The sequence below is a fragment of the Ceratotherium simum genome, unplaced genomic scaffold (genome assembly GCF_057802395.1).
Source record: "Ceratotherium simum simum isolate JZ-2026a unplaced genomic scaffold, ASM5780239v1 HiC_scaffold_43, whole genome shotgun sequence".
Lineage (NCBI taxonomy): Eukaryota > Metazoa > Chordata > Mammalia > Perissodactyla > Rhinocerotidae > Ceratotherium > Ceratotherium simum.
Window position 1 is genome coordinate 6265842 of NW_028261259.1, and position 16660 is coordinate 6282501.

Sequence of the window (16660 nt, forward strand, 5' to 3'; positions counted from 1 at the left end):
TCCCTGTCCTGCCCAGGCCCCCCGAGGGAGGACGATGGTCGTGGCAGTGGCGGGCGGGGTGGGGCTGGCGCCGAGCCTGCCCTCGGATGCTCCGGGGAAGGGCGCCGGGGGATGGGCTGCCCCTGGCCAGGTCTGAGGGACCGACCCAGCTCCGGGCTGTCGGGGGCTGAGAGAGAACCCCCCTCCGCCCTTTCCCTTCAGGTTCTTATGGCTGGCCAAAGCCTTAACAAGACAGGTTGTCTGGAGAAAATCAGACCCAGCTGAAGCACATGTGTCCATGGGGGAAAGCCGGGAAACTGAGTCTCCCCACACAATAGCAGACATTCTCCTCTTGCATCCTCTCCGGAGCTAATGACAAAGGTGGATGTCTTGGTTGGTCCTGGGTTATGGGAGAGGGGAGGAAGTCTATTGTCATGCAGAGGGACATGGAAAGACTTGTCTGAACCTTAGCCCCTGCACTGGGGTCAGGTCGGGAAGGTTCGGCACAGAGGTGACCAGGAACCGGCCTCTCTGTGGTGGGGCTGGCCCGGGGTAGTCCGTGGGGGTCTTTTGTGGAAGTGGGATGGCGTGTGAGTTGGCACCAGCCATTGGTGTAGGCAGCAACTCAGATGTCAGGGATCTCTCTCTCTCTCTCCTTCTCTCCCTCTCTGTCTCACTCTCTCTGTCTATGTCTCTGTCTCTCTCTGTCTCTCTCTCTCTCTCTCTCTCCCTCTCCCTCGGGGACCTGAGGCATGGACCTCCTGTGACATCCTGCTCTGAGCCTCCCAGACCACCCCCCTAAAATCCTGGTGAAGTCTCCTGGCCCCTCTGAACAGGGCCTGTTCCAGGCCGCTGCCCTGCAGATAAGTCTCACCGTGTTCCTTGTGGCTGCCGTCCAGAGTGGTCTGTATTTTCTCAGTAGAGCTAGGGAGGGGGCTCTGGACAGGCTGTGGGGACCCCAAGTCCTCTGTAGAAAGTGACTTGGCCAAGCCCTCAGAGTACCCAAGAGGGCCCCAGCTTCTGCCTCAGAGATGGGGCACTGTTCTCCTTGACACCTCCTGGAACAGGCAGTTTCTCCTCTCCTGGTTCTGTCCTCTTCTCTCTCCTTGTCTCAGCTCACGCCCTCCAGCTGCATGTCCTGGGTGACAGAGACCTGGACACAAGCCGGGGCTGGGCTGCTGTTCCCTGGGGAACACTTCAGGTGAAAGGGAGCTGTGAGTGTGCGTGCGTGTGTGTGTGTGCATGTGCGCACATGTATGTCACTTATAAGCATGCTCAAGCCAGCAGTGGCACACAACACACACACGTGCTCATTCTGAGGGTGGGCCCAGTCCCCCTCACGATGCCCAGCGTTTCCCACCGCCTTGACCTTGTCCGCCAGCTTCAGACAAGTGCAGTCAACCTTCAAGAAGGAGAGAGCACTTGGTTCCCATAGCTGCTCTCGAGGGGACCAGGATGCAGACAGTTGGAGCAGAGGCTCCGCACGCATGTTCCAGGAGCTCCCGAGTGTGGCCAGTCTGGCTGCTCCCCACTCAGGAGCCATATGGCTGGACCAAGTTCTTGAGTGGCTCCAGTCACGGCATCGCATCTGTATGGGGGGCAAGCACCCCCACGAAGCTCGTGTCCTGGCCCTGAGTCCCGGCTGTGGCATGGCCAGCAGAGCCAGCAGCATCCCCCTCATCTCCTCCCACCATGTCACCCTGTCAGCTCACCAGGACCATCAGACAACCCCATGGGGTCTACAGGGTCACAGTACTGTCAACCCTTTGTTGGAGACGGGGAAGCTGACCCTCTGAGGCCGGGGATGGCGGAGGTGGCTCTGCATCTAGGCTTCCCGTGGGCCCCATGTGTTCATCTCAAGCTGGACCCTGATGGTTGCCCTGCATCAAAAACGGAGAGGAATCCCCACTTCCAGGAGGTGGTCAGAAGGGGAGGTGGTGCAGGTGAAGCAAGACAGGAGCGTGCGCTCGATGCACGGTGGCTGCTGTTACAAGATTTACTGTCTTAACAACAGTGTGTCCGGCTTCTGGGGCCCTGCCGCACCATCCACAGGAACTGAGTGTGCAGGTGAGAGCTCCAGCCCTTAGACCATCACCTGAACACCGAGCCCCCCAGGACCATGACCTGCACCCGCTTTCCTGTCCTGGCAATGTCCCTGGCTGGGCTCCCCGTCAATTCCCTGCTTACCCCCGCCCTCCCATGCTGGAGCTCTCCACCTCCTCTCAGCTCCAAACCCAGGACCACAGCCCTTCCCCCAGCACTTGGTGGGGAAATACTGCTGCCGGGATCCTTCTGGCTCGCGTCTACCCCTTTCTGGAGATGCACTGGGCATGCCAGGGGCTGAGGCTGGATGGGAACTTGTTAATGTTGAGTGAAATGCAGTCGGATCACAACGCTCCTGGCACAACACTCCTCGGTGCCCCAGCTCCTGCTGCCTGCAGAGTGAGGACCACCCTCCTTCCGTGGCACAAGGGGGCCCCCCAACTTCCCTCAGGTGTAACCTCCTCTGTCTTGACCCTCACCCATCTCCCTCTCACCTGGCGTCTGTTAGCATGACTATCTCTGCTGAGCTGTGAGGCAGAGACCAGACTGCTCAGTGGTGTGTCCTTGGATCCTGGGCCCACTCTGACCAGTGGGCATGGTGTCAGGCTGACACTGAATGACTGGCGGGTTGGTGGGGATGAGGGGGGAGAAAAGGAGGTTGGCTTTATTTTTCCCTAAGGACATAGAAAGAAGGAGGGGAGGTGGCTTCTGGGCAGGAGCAGACAGCTGTGCTGAGATGGGGACTCTGAAAACAGAATAGGCTCCAGCTGTCCTCTCCTCTTCCCTCCTGTGGTAGCCGGCCCCAACCCTCGTCTAGTGCACCCGTGGCTATTCAGGGGTTCCGTTCACTATGCTGCACTCATGTCCTCTGGAAGATGGTAATCTGTTCCTCAAGTCCCCTGCAGTGAAGCTATCTCGACCTTTGAAACAGATGAAACGTACGCTTTTTCCAACTGGGACTCAAAGGATGTGAGGTTCGTGCACAAGGCAGTTCTAAAAGTGGACAGGTAATTGCTGGTTCTGCTTCCTGTAATGATTTTGTAAGATCACGCCACACTGCCTCCCCCGCAGAGAACAACTAGAAAATCTGTACATAATGCAACCAGGAGCCGCTTGATGGCATTGGGGAGTGAACAGCAGCAGATAGATTCCTGGGGAGTAGTTTGAAGTGAATTCCTGTGGCTTCCAGTCTGGGGCCATGTGCAGTCAGAGCAGGGCATGGGAGGCAGTGGCTCTGGGAAAACCACAGTCTTCACAGCCCAAGAACAAGAAAAATGAAACTGGGGGGCTGTGGTTGTTACTGAACCAAGTGGGCTTGTTACCAAACCAAGTGGGCTCACCTCCTGGTGAGTTAAATAAGACTATACCAGTGGAAGTTGTCTCACAAAGTAAACTGTATTTGCAGCAAATAGGAGGCCATGAGGAATCATTTCCAAAGTCATGGCGTCCCAGAACTAAGGGAAGCAGGAACTTTTATTTCAGTTGGGGAATAATATTCAAAAGGGAGAGGTGGGTATTCACTTCCACAAGCTCAGTTCGAGAACATGCTTCCACATAATGAGGCCTAAGCTCCTCCTGGAGAGATCTTTGCATTAAAAATAAAGCAAAGGTCATGGGCATAGCTCTTGTGGTGTGGCTTGTTCAGTTTCAGGATGGCTGGTGGTTACATCTCCTTAACCTACAAAAGGAAAAGAAACAGCTTGGAAAAACAGTTAATTGCTTCCAAACCCACCTTTGAGTTTCTCCTGGCACCTAGTCCCGGACATAGTCACTGAAGAGGGAGGGGGATTGCAGGAGGGGAAGAAATGTGCAGGGGAAACTTCAGACACTGCCCCCACCTTTCTGACGGACTGAACCACACATGCGCAAGCCACCCGCTAACAACAGAAGATCTGAACTGAGGCTGGAGCTGCAGCTAGGAGCCAGTTTGCAGTTCAAGACCAGCTGAGATCACTACCTGCTGAACCAAGAGACACAGTTATTGGTGGAAAATAACAGAATCCAGAATTTCCACCACACCACATTCATAATGTCCAGGACACAGTGCAAAATCACCCAACATCCAAAAATCAAGTAAATGGGACACACTATTAAGAGAAAAGAGGATCAACTGAGGTAGATCCCAAGATGACCCAGGTGTTGGAACTGGCAGATAAGGATTTTTCTTCATGTGCCATGAAGCTCGGTTATTAGGTGCATAAACAGTCTGTATTATGTCTTCTTGATAATGGACCCTTTTGGATTTCACAATGACCTCCTTTATTCCTGGTCATATTCACTGCGCCTGAAATCTGCTTTACCTAGTATTAGTATAGCTTCTCCAGCTTTCTTTCAACTAGTGTTAGCATGGCATATTTTTTCAATCTCTTTATTTTTAATTTATTTGTGTTTTTATATTTAAAGTGGGTTTGGGGTAGGCAGCATATAGTTGAGTTTGCTTTCTTATTCAATCTGACAAATTATGCCTTTTAAATGGGGTTTTTAGACCACTGTCATCTAATGTTACTGCTGATAATAGTTAGATTTGAATCTATCCTGTGATTTGTTTCTTATTTGACCAATCTGTTTTTTGTTTCCTTTTTCCTCTTAGACTGCTTTTTTTTGGATAATTTAAGTATTTTTTATGATTCCATTTAATCATCTTTTTTGGCTTATTCTGGATAAGTCTTTGCTGTATGTGTGCGTGTGTGTGCATGCCTTAGTGTTTACAGTACACATCTTTAACTTATCACAGTTTATCTTCAAATAATATCAGACCACTTCATGACGCCTGAACAACATCACAACAGTGCTCTCCCACCCCCACTGCAGCCTCCGTGTCCACGTTGTCACACGTTTTATTCGACGTGTTACATACCCCACAGAAAGTGCTCTCCATCCCTTTCTTCACATAAGGTTTCCATATTGTGTCATTTTCCTTCAGCATCTCTCAGCGCTGATCTGCTGGTGACCATGAATTATCTCAGCTCTTGTGTGTCTGAGAAAGTTGATATTTTATCTTATTTCTACCCTTTGTTGCCAGGCATAGAATCATAAATTAGCAGCTTTTTCTCTCAATACTCTGAAGACCTTGCTCCACTCTGCTCTGGCCTCAGTTCCAGTAAGAGATCTGCCTTCATCCTAACCTTTGTTCCTCTGCACTCAGCAGGTCTTTTTATCTCCTGTCTGATTTCATGATTATCTTGTTATCACCCTATTTAAGCAATTTAATTATGATGTGCTGTCTTCATACTTCTTAGACTTAGGGTTAATTAAGTGTCTTGGATAAGTGGGTTTATAGTTTTTTTTAATAAAATATGGAAAATTTTCAGTCATTATTTCCTCAAATGGTTTTTTCTGTTTTCTTCTCTTTCTCTTTCTGATTACACATATTTTAGGTCATTTGAAGTTGTCCTGCAGTTAACTTTCTGCTCATTTTCTTTGGTCTATTTTCTCTCTGTATTTTATTTTGAATGGTTTCTATTATATGTCTTCAAGTTCATTAATCTTTTGACTAATTTGCTCTTAATCTCATCTAGTAAGTTTTTCATTACAGATGTTTAGTTACAGACATTTCATCTCTAAAATTTTTGGGTCTTTTTCATATCTTCCATATTTCTACTTAACATCATCAGCTTTTTCTTTTTTTTACTGAAGTATTGACATACAATATTATGATAGTTTCAGGTGCACAACATAGTGATTTGACATTTATATACATTATAAAGTGATCACCATGATAAATCTAGTTCCATCTGTCACCATACAAAGTTATGACAATATTGTTGACTATGTTCCCCATGATGTAATTCCATCCCCATGACTTATTCATTTTATGACTGGAAGTTTGTACCTCTTATCCCCTCACCTATTTCACCCACTCCCGACCCCCTACATTGTCAGTCTTGTCTCTAACTTCTTGAACATGTGGAATATGATGACAGTAATAACACCTCATCTTTGTCTATGAATTACATCATCTGTGCTATTTGTGGTCAGTATCAATTGAGTGATTTGTCTCCTCATTACATGATGTGTTTTCCTGCTTTTTTGCGTACCAGGTAATTTTTGGTTGGCTGGTAGACATTGTGTATTTTTCCTTGTTGGAACCTGGATAGTTTGTACTCCTAAAAATATTCTTGAGCTGTTTCCTGGGACAGAGTTGTGTTACTTTGAAACAATTTGAAACATTCAGGCTGATTCTAAGCTTTTTTAGGTGGGATCTGAGTAAACTTTAGTCCAAGGCTGACTGTGTTCCACCACTGAGGCCACTCTGAATACTGGACACAATCTCCTGTGAGTTATGGGGCTTTCCTAAGCTATGTGTGGACTGGTTGAAACCAAACCATTCCTGTCTGTGTGAGCTCCAAGAGTTATTTCCTTTAATTTTTTGGTGTTTGATTCTGTAGTGTTGGGTAGTTTCCTCACATGGGTGCACTGGTCAGTACTCAGTGGAAGATGCAGTGGGCCCACTGAGAATCTGTGATGTTCTCTCTTGCTGCAGTTCTCTCTTCTTGGGTGGTCTTCTGTATGTGCTCTAGTCACCTCAGCCTCCCAGGACACCCAGTGCCATCTCTTCAACTCAGAGAGAGCTCAGGGGTCCACCTGGGTTCTCCTTCCCTGTGCTGGAGCCTAGAATTCTCTCTCCAGGCAGCAGGGCCATCACAGGGCCCACCTTGTCGGTTCCAGGTCTCTCAGGGATCACTGAACTCTGCTGCCTGAGACCCACTGTGTGAAAACTACTGTTTCATATATGTTCCCCAAGATTTTCAGTTGTTGTGGGAAGAAGGGTAAATTTGTTCCCTGTTATTTCACCTTGGCTGAAAGCATAAGTATTAAACAAAGATTTTAAAGTGATTGTCATAACTATCCTCCGTGAAGGTAAACAAATATGCTTGCAACAAATGAAAGAGGAGGAAATCTCAGCAGAAAAATTTAAAAAAGAAAATTTTAGAATTGGAAAATACAATATTAGAAATAACAAATTCTTTACATGGAATTTAAGTAGAGCAATAGAAATTAACATGGAAAATAGAATGAAAAAAGGGTGGAAAAATAACAGAGCCTCAGTCACTCTTAGGTAAGATCAAACTTTAATATACATGTGGTCGGCTTCAAAGAAGGAATGGAGAGAGAGAATGTGCAGACAAAAATACTTGAAGAAATAGTGGCTGGAATTATCCAAGTGATGGAAGATAGACATTTGCAAATATGATGCTCAACTAACACCAAGCAGAATGAAGACAGTCCCACATAGAGACACATCAGATCTAGCAGCTGGATACCAAGGCTGAAAAGCAAATGTTGGAAGCAACAGAGAAAAATGACACTTCACACAGAGTGGAGTAATGATTTGATTAATAGCTGACTTCTCATCAGAAACTATGGGGACCAGAAGAGAATGAGAAAAGAGATTTAAAGTGTTGAGAGAGAGAAAAAAAGACCTGTCAATCCAGAATCGTATATCCAGCAAAGATATCCTTCGAAAATCACTGTTGAAAGACAACATTTTCAGATTTAGAAAAACTAAAAGAAATTATTACCAGCAAATCTCTACAATAGAAGATGCTAAAGGAAATTCTTTAGGAGAAGGGAAATTATACCAGAAAAGGAATCTCAGATCCTCAGAATGGAATAAGTAGCTTCAGAAATGGTAAATATCTAGGTAAATGTCAAAGGCTACTCATTTTTTCTGCTTTCTCCTTCTAACTTTTGTATAATACACACAACTTAAAGTAAAAACTGTAATATTATGGGGAGGGTAGAAGGATGAATAGGTGAGCATAGAGGGATTTTAGGGCAGTGAAACTATTCTGTATGACACAATAATGGTGGATACATGTCATTAGACATCTGTCCAAACCCACAGAATGCACAACAGCGAGAGTGAACCTGGTGTAAACTGTGGACTTTGGGTGATGATGACATGTCAGTGCAGGTTGGTCATCTGTAACAAATACACCATCCAATGGGCAATGTTGATAGTGGGGGGCTGTGCATATGGGAGCAGGGCATATATGTACCAAACACTCAATTTTGTTGTGAAACAAAAACTGCTCTAAAAAAATAAAGTCTTTAAAAAATGATAATATTTTCTTCTGAGGTTCATAAGATATGTAGATGCAGTACATACAGTTACTACAGCATAAAGGATGGGCGGGGTGGCCCAATATGGCTGCAATATTTTCATATTTTACCTGAAGTACTAAAATGTTCATTGTAAGTGGAACAGGAAAAGTTAGAGATGGAGATTGTGAACCCTGGATAAATGACTGAAAAAAATTAGCCAATAGGACAAAATTAAAACAATGTAATCCACCACATGACCAGATCAAAGAAGAAAATCATGTGACATGCAGAAAATGCATTTGAAGAAATTCTACATCCATTTATAAAAGTCCAGGAAAGTAGAAGTAGAGGGAACTTCTCTAACTTGATACAAGGCATCCATGAGAACCTACAGTTATCACAGACAGTAAGACTAAAGGCTTCCCCTGTAAGTCAGGATCAAGGCAGAGACATCCACTCTCATTGTCTCCAGTCCACACCACACTGGATTCTTAGTTGGTGTGAAATAGCAAGAAAATCAAATAAAAGGCATACAGATTGGAAAGGAAGAAGTAAAACTGTCTTATTTCACAGATGACATGACTGTCTGCGTAAAAAATCCTTAAGAATATAGAAAAAAGGCTACTGGAATTCATAAATGAGTGTAACAAGGTCATAGGATACAAAGTCAACATACGAACATCATTTGTATTTCTATACAGTGGCAATAAATGATTGGAAATTGACATGTTTTCTCTTTTGCTTGAGGAAGATGGTCCCTGAGCTCACACCTGTGCCAATCTTATTCTACTTTGTATGGGATGCTGCCACAGCATGGCTCGATGAGCAGTGTGTGGATCCATGCCCAGGATCCGAACCCGAGGACCCAGGGCCGTGGAAGTGAAGTATGCGAACTTAACAACTGTGCTACCATGCCGGCCCCCAGAAATTGACATTTTTAAAGTGCAACTTACAATAGCAACAAAAATCATATCATATTTAGGAATAAATCCTATAATATGCCTGTAGAATCTCTATGCTGAAAACTACAAAACACTGATGGAAGAAGTAAAAGAAAACTTCAATAAGCAGGGAAATGATCTTAGTCTATTCGGGCTGCTATAACAAAACCCACAGACTGGATAGCTTATAAACAACAGACATTTATTTCCCACAGTTCTGGAGGCTGAGAGTCCAAGATCAAGGCGCCAGCATGGTCACATTCTGGTGACAGCCCACTTCCTGGTTCATAGCCGGGCCTTCTTGCTGTGTCGTCACATGGTGGAGGGGACAAGGGCTCTCTCTGGAGCCTCTTTTGTTATAAAGACACTAATCTTGTTCATGAGGGCTCGACCCACATGACACAAGCACCTCCCAGAGGCCCCACCTTCTAACACTCTCAACCTTGGGGGTTAGGATTTCAACATGTGAATTTTGGGAGGACATAAGCATTCAGACCCCAGCAGAAATATACTGTGTTCGTGGATTGGAAGACTCGGTATTTTAAATATTAATTCTCCTTAAGTTGATCTATACCAATTACAATTCCAGCGTATTTTTGGTAGAAACTATGAAGTTGATTCTACAATTTATTTGAGTAGGCAAAGTAATTAGACAAGCCAAAACAATTTTGAAAAAGAAGAACAAAGTTGGAGGCCTTAAACTACCTGCTTTCCAGGCATATTATAACATTACGATAATCAATAGTGTGCTGGTGAACGAATAAACACACAGATCAGTGGAACAGAAGAGAGAATCCAGAAACAGAACCACACGTGTATGAGCAATTGATATTTGACAAAGTTGCAAAAATAACTTAATGGAGAAAGAATGGTATTTTCAAAAAGTGGCACTGGAAAAATTGAATATTCATATGCAAAAATATCCACCATAATATATAACTCAAAACAAAACAAAACCCCAAAATCCTTGGACCCATGTCTCACACCACATACAAAAATTAACTCAAAGTGAATCATAGCAGTAAGTGTAAAATCTAAAACTATAAATCTTCTAGGAGAAAATATTCATGACCTTGGATTAGGCAAAGATTTCTCAGGTGTGAAACCAAAAGCACACCCATAACAAATTTTGTTTAGTTAAACTTTATCAAAACTAAGAACTTCTTCTCTTCCAAAGACACTGTTGAGAGAAGGAAAACAAGTCAAAAACTGGGAGAAACCGTTTCTGCAACACATATCTGTGAAGGCTTTTTATTCAGTGTATATGAAGAACTCTTAAATCTGAATAACAAAACAAACAACCTCGTAAAAAATTGGCAAAAGATTTGAAGAGGCACTTCAGCAAAAATGATACACAAATGGAATGAAAGTACAGGAAAAAATGCTCAACATCATCAGTCATCAGAGAAATTCAAGTTAAAATCACAATGAGATACATGTGTGCACCTTTCAGAATGGCTTAAAAAATTAGCAACAATATCAAGTACTGGCAAGGATGCAGAGCAACCAGAATGCTCGTACACTCCTGCTGGGAAAGCAGAATGTTTCAGCCATATTGGAAAACCTTTTGAGAGTTGCTTGTAAAGTTAAAGAAATGTTGACCATGTAATCTTTCTGATCCGGTAATCATATTCTTGGATATATGTCAAAGAGAATCAAAAAGTTACATTCACACAAAAATCTGTATGTTGATGTTTATAGCAGACTTATTCACAATTTCCAAAAACTGGAAACAACCCAAACAGACAATCTGTGGATATAAACGGTCTTCAGCTAGTAAATAAGTGGCACATCCATCCAATGGAATATTATTCAGTAATGAAAAGGAATAAGCATTTTATATGTGAGACGAAATGGATGAATATCAAATACAATCTGCTAAGTAAAGAAGGTAAATCTCAAGAAGTTGTTACACAGTGTGTGATCCCACCCCTGTGAGATTCAGGAAGAAGCAGAACTACTGATAGGGAGCAGATCAGTGTTGGCTAGTGGGGAGGAGGGGCTGCCACAAGGGGCAGACGGGGAATTTTGGGAGCAGCAGAGCTGTTTTCTGTCTTGATTTCTGTGGTGGTTTATGAATGTATGTGTTCATAACAAATAGTACTGTAAAATAAAAAAACTTGACTTTTATGGCATGTGAATCATGCCTCCATTACTTCCTTTGAAAAAACCAGTAGGAAAGTTTTAAAAAGACAAATAAAGGGGAAAAAACTGGAGGAAACGAATAGAAAAAAGAAATAAAATTACAGACCCAAAACTATGTCAATAGCTATTTATTTTTAATTTTATATATTTTTAATAAAAATTATATATTTTAAAGTATCCAATGCTGATTTGATGTACATATACTTAGTGAAATAATTACTGCAGTCAAGCTAATTGACACCTCATCTCCTCACACAGTTACCATTTTTTTGTGATGAGAGCACCCAGCTACTCTTTTAGCGGATCTCAAGTATTCAGCACAGTAGTATTAACTGTGGTCATCGTGCTGTACGTTAGATCTCTGGACTTATTCAACCCATGTCACTGCATCTTTGTACCACTGACCACCATCTCCCCCCCCAACCCCAGCCCCTGGTAACCGTTCTAATCTCTGCTTCTATGAGTTCCATGTGTTTTTTTGTTTTTTTAGATTCCACGTATAAGTGACATTATACCATATTTGTCTTTCTCTGTCTAGCTTGTTTCGTTTAGCATAATGTCCCCCAGGCTCGTCTGTGTTGTCACAAATGGCAGGATTTCCTTCTTTCTCATGATTGAATAATATTCTGTTGTGTATATGTACCACATCTTCTTTATCCATTCATCTGTCAACGGACACTTGGGTTGTTTCCATATCTCGGCTACTGTGATTAATGCTGTAGTGAACATGGGGGTGCAGATAGCTCTTTGAAATACTGATTGCACTTCCTTTGGATATATCCCAGGAGTGGGATTGTTGGATCACGTGGTAGTTCTACTGTTAATTTTTTCCCTTACGTTCTTTTATTTATCATATATGTGCAGATCTGTTTTATGTACAATGATTGGTTCTATCAATCACACCAAGGTGTTCTATTGATACTATTGCTAATTTTTTGAGGAACCTGCATACTGGTTTCCACAGTGGCCACACCAATTTACATTTCCACCAATAGTGCACAAGGGTTCCCTTTTCTCCACATCCTCAACAAGACATGTTATTTTTTGTTTTTTTGATCATGGCCATTCTAACAGGTGTGAGGTGATATCTGATTGTGGTTTTGATTTGCATCTCCCTGATGACTAGTGATGTTGAGCACCTTTTCATGTATCTGTTGGCCATTCGTATGTCTTTTTTTGAGAAATGTTTATTCATATCCTTTGCTCATTTTTCAGCTGAGTTACTTGTTTCTTGCTATTGAGTTGTATGAGTTCTTTATATATTTTGGATATTAATCCCTCATCAGATTACAGTTTGCAAATATTTTCTCCCATTCTGTAGGTTGTCTCTTCACTCTGTTGATGATTTCCTTTGCTGTGCAGAAGCTTTTTAGTTTGAATGCATCCCATTAGTCTACATTTACTTTTTTTGCCACTGCTTTTGGGGTCATGTCCAAAAAAAGCATTGCCCAGACCAATCTCAAGTTTTTCTCCTATATTTTCTTCTAATAGTTTTATGGTCTCAGGTCTTAAATTTAAGTCTTTAATCCATTTTGAGTTAATTTTTACATACGGAGTGAGGTAAGGGGTCAGTTCTTCCATGTGTGGAAAACCAGTTTTCCCAACACTATTTGTTGAAGAGACTATCCTTTCCCCATTGTGTATTCTTGACAACTTTGTCAAAGATCAATTTACCATAAATGCATGGAGTTATTTCTGGGCTCTCTCTTCTGTTCCATTGGTCTGTGTGTCTGTTTTAATGCCAGTGCCATGCTGTTTTGATTACTATGGCTTTGTAGTATATATATATATATATATATATATATATATATATATATATATATATATATATATATTGGTGAGGAAGATTAGCCCTAAGCTAACATCTGTTCCCATATTCCTCTATTTTTGGTATGTGGGGCACCACCACAGCATGGCTTGATGAGCAGTGTGTAGGTCTGCGCCCAGGATCTGAACCTGTGTACCCTGGGCCTCCGAAGTGGAGCAGGCGAACTTAACCACTATGCTACCAGGCCGGCCCCCATAGCTTTGTAGTATATTTTGAAGTCAGGAAGTGTGATGCCTCCAACTTTGTTCTTTTTGTTCAAGGCTGTTGCTGAACAACCTGTGCTGGAAACTCCTATCCCACCATCTTGTTTGCTCATCATTTTACACATTAGTGGACCGAAGAGTTCAGTTAAAGGCCGAGATTCTTGGGATGGATATAAAAATAAGACCCAAATGTATACTATCTACAAAAATTGCACTTTAAATATAAAGGCACAGACAGTTTGAAATAAAATAAAAATAAAAATCACAACAATTGGAAATGCAGTAGAGTTGCCTCTTTATGCAGATAGAATCATACATGAGGAAAAATCCGAAGAAACCCACAAACAGTTAGTACAGGTGCTGGAACAACTGGACACCCACATGCAAAAGCGTGAAGCTGGACCCTTACCTCACACCATCCACAAAATGAGTTCAAAATGGATCCAAGGCCTACATAAAAGAGCCAAAATTATAAAACTCATAGAAGAAAACATAGGAGTAAATCTTTGTGACTTGAATTTGGCAATGATTTCTTAGATATAACACCAAAAGCACAAGCAACAAAAGAAAAATTAGACAAATTGGACTTCTTCAAAATGAAAAACTTTTGTGCATAAAAGGAGAATATTAAGAAGGAAAAAAAGATAATCCACAATCCAAAATGGCAGAAAATATTTGCAAATCCCACATCTGATAAAGGTCTAGTGGCCACCAGGCTAGCCCCCTCTGCCTGGCAGGATGCCTTGAGTGATAGAAGTCTCGACCCCACAGCACCTGGACGCTGGTCATCTTCCACATTGTCAAGGAGTGAGTGCTGGACTGTTCTGACTTATTCAGAAACAGTGATGGAGCCCAGATTCCTTTCACAATCACCCTAGAGGTCAACGGCTTCAGTCTGCTCCTGAAGAACACACGGTGTTTGCGAGTCTGAGAACCAAAAGAATTGTCTTCACTTTTCTGAAAAGTGTGTCTTATTATTTCACATTAGTGACCATTTTCAAACTGGCTCTCAGTGGTGCCCTCCCACTTTGTTTATTTCTCTGAAAGTGGCCTTGGCGCCTTGGCTGTTCCCTGTTCCCAACCCCCACGGTGTGACAAGGTTGATGACATCCGATTCCTGGGATCCTGACCTAGATGGAGATTAACTCAGCCTCAGCCTGTGATGGGAAGTGATGGTCCCAGCTCTTCCTCCTCTCCCTCCCTTGTTCTCATCCTCCTGCTCTGCACAGTCTCAGAGTCGCCTGACTTCACCACTGACAAGTCCTGCAGAGCCCAGAGATGTCTCTTTGAAGAAAAGAAAAACTCTGGAGAAATCAGAGGGATAAATAAGGAATGCAGCCAATTCTTGCCTTGTCCTTCTCCCAGACTAATCCTGCTGATGGCCAAGAGGATGAACAATGAGAGAGAGTGGTTTCTCTCATTAGAATTTTAAAATCCTCCAAGTAATGGATCGTTTTGGAGCATCCTGTGTTTTCCTGCTTGTCCCAATAATATGTTATTACTAAACTTGAATAATTTTAATGGGGGAAATTCTTTATCTCATAAAAATGCTGAGCAGGGGATCCATTTAAAAAATGTTATCAAGGTAACTCCAGGGGTTTACAAGGAACAAGGAGCCTGCACCCCTGTGTTCCAGACACCAGCTGAGACCTTCTTGCCAGGAGCCAGGGCCCTTGGAGGGAGGGGTGGCCATGACCCTCCTCCAGCAGGGTGGGCCTTTTCAGGTGCATCCCCCCACATAGGCGCACACACCACAGGATCCTATGTTGGCCAGTGGCAGGCAACCAGCTAAGGATATGGGGACAAGCGAAAACTGCTCACTCAGACTGGGACACCCCTGGGCTAAACTCAGGAGCAAGGTGTGATCCAGGCCTGTAGACCCACAAACCTCACCATGAGTTCTTTCCATCTGGATATGGCAGTGGAAAGGAGAAGGTGCTGGGCGGGGAAAAGCATTACGTTGAAAAGAGCTCCTGCCTCTGCCACCCGCCTGGAGTTTGGTCTCCAACAAGCGTGGGTTTTCTCACCTTTAGAGAAAAGAGGGGTGGAAGCCATCGAGTTTCCTCGAGTGCTTGAGGGGCCTCATTTTCAGAGCTGCTCAGCTCCCTTCCCTGCCCTCAGTGTGTCCACGAGACCCCAGCCCATGGCCCCTCCCTTCCGATCTTTCCCTTTGGAAGCTTCAGATGTGCCCACTCAGGCATCCAGTGGTTTGGGGTCCTGAGATGACACAATTTTAATGAGTTTCCATCATTTCCAAAGGGAAAAATGGGAGGGAGGTGGCTTGTTACTGAGACAGATAGCAGCACACCTGGAAGGACAGGACACTCATTTCCATTTACCTCGTCTGATGACCCTCCAGTTCCATCAGTGGTTGAGTGAACGCAGCCTGTTCTTCCCAATCACGGTGCAAGTGTGTAATTTCTCCCAGTGGAATTTGATTTTAATGAGAGGCTAGCTCATAGGAGAGAGTCATTATTTAGATAGCGTGCACGCGTCAGGTTAATTTTAAATCAGCTTTTAGGTCAATCTGTCTTAATTATTCCATTAACTGTTTTTGACTAGCAATTTCAATAATTGTTTTAGCATAATACTTGGCAGTGTAATTGCTTTTTGGATTCTGTTCATTGTGATGTCAGAGTCAGATGCTGGGCTCCCTCCCTGTGCCCGAGTTGTGTGTGTGTGTGTGTGTGTGTGTATGTACAAGCATGTGGGGGGTGCTTCCTCTGATTATTAATGAATGCATTTTCACGAGGCTTATTGATATCAGGGAGCCCTGCCTTTATTTTTAAAAAATTGTTAAATAAAATTTTAATGTTAGAATAGTTTTAGATTTACAGAAAATTGTGATGATAATAAAGAGTTCCCATGTACTTCACACCCAATTTTCCCTGTGATTAGCACCTTACATTAGTATGGTCCCTTTGTCACCATTAAAAAACAGTAGAAAAGATCAATGAAACAAAGAGCTGGTTCTTTCAGAAGATAAACAAATTTGACAAACCTTTAGCCAGACTTACTAAGGAAAAAGGAGACAAAGCTCAAATAAATAAAATTAGAAATGAAAGAGGAGAAATTACAATCGACACCACAAAAATACAAAGGATTATAAGAATACTATGAAAAACCATATGCCAACAATTTGGACATCTAGAACAAATAGATAATTTCTTAGACTCATACAACCTTCCAAAACTGAATCAAGAAACGATAGAGAATCTGAACAGACCACTCACATGTGAAGAGATTGAAACAGTAATCAAAAACCTCCCAAAAAATAAAAGTCCAGGACCAGATGGTTTCTCTGGAGAATTTTACCAAACATTCAAAGAAGATTTAAAACCTATCCTTCTCAAACTATTCCAAAAATAGAGGAAGATAGAATACTTCCTAACTCATTCTATGAGGCCAACATCACTCTGATACCAAAGCCAGGCAAGCACAATACAAAGAAGGAAAATTACAGGCCAACATCA

The 16660-nt window shown here is 43.0% G+C and overlaps 1 long non-coding RNA gene across 1 annotated transcript; it reads right to left on the reverse strand.

The window, feature by feature from the left end:
• Window positions 1–3398: 3398 nt before the first annotated feature.
• Window positions 3399–16407, reverse strand: LOC147911487 (uncharacterized). Its single transcript, XR_015551203.1, has 4 exons — window positions 15527–16407; window positions 13597–13637; window positions 3861–3979; window positions 3399–3700 (listed from the first exon to the last, which is right to left on the reverse strand). It is a non-coding gene; the product is annotated as an uncharacterized LOC147911487 (long non-coding RNA).
• Window positions 16408–16660: the final 253 nt, after the last annotated feature.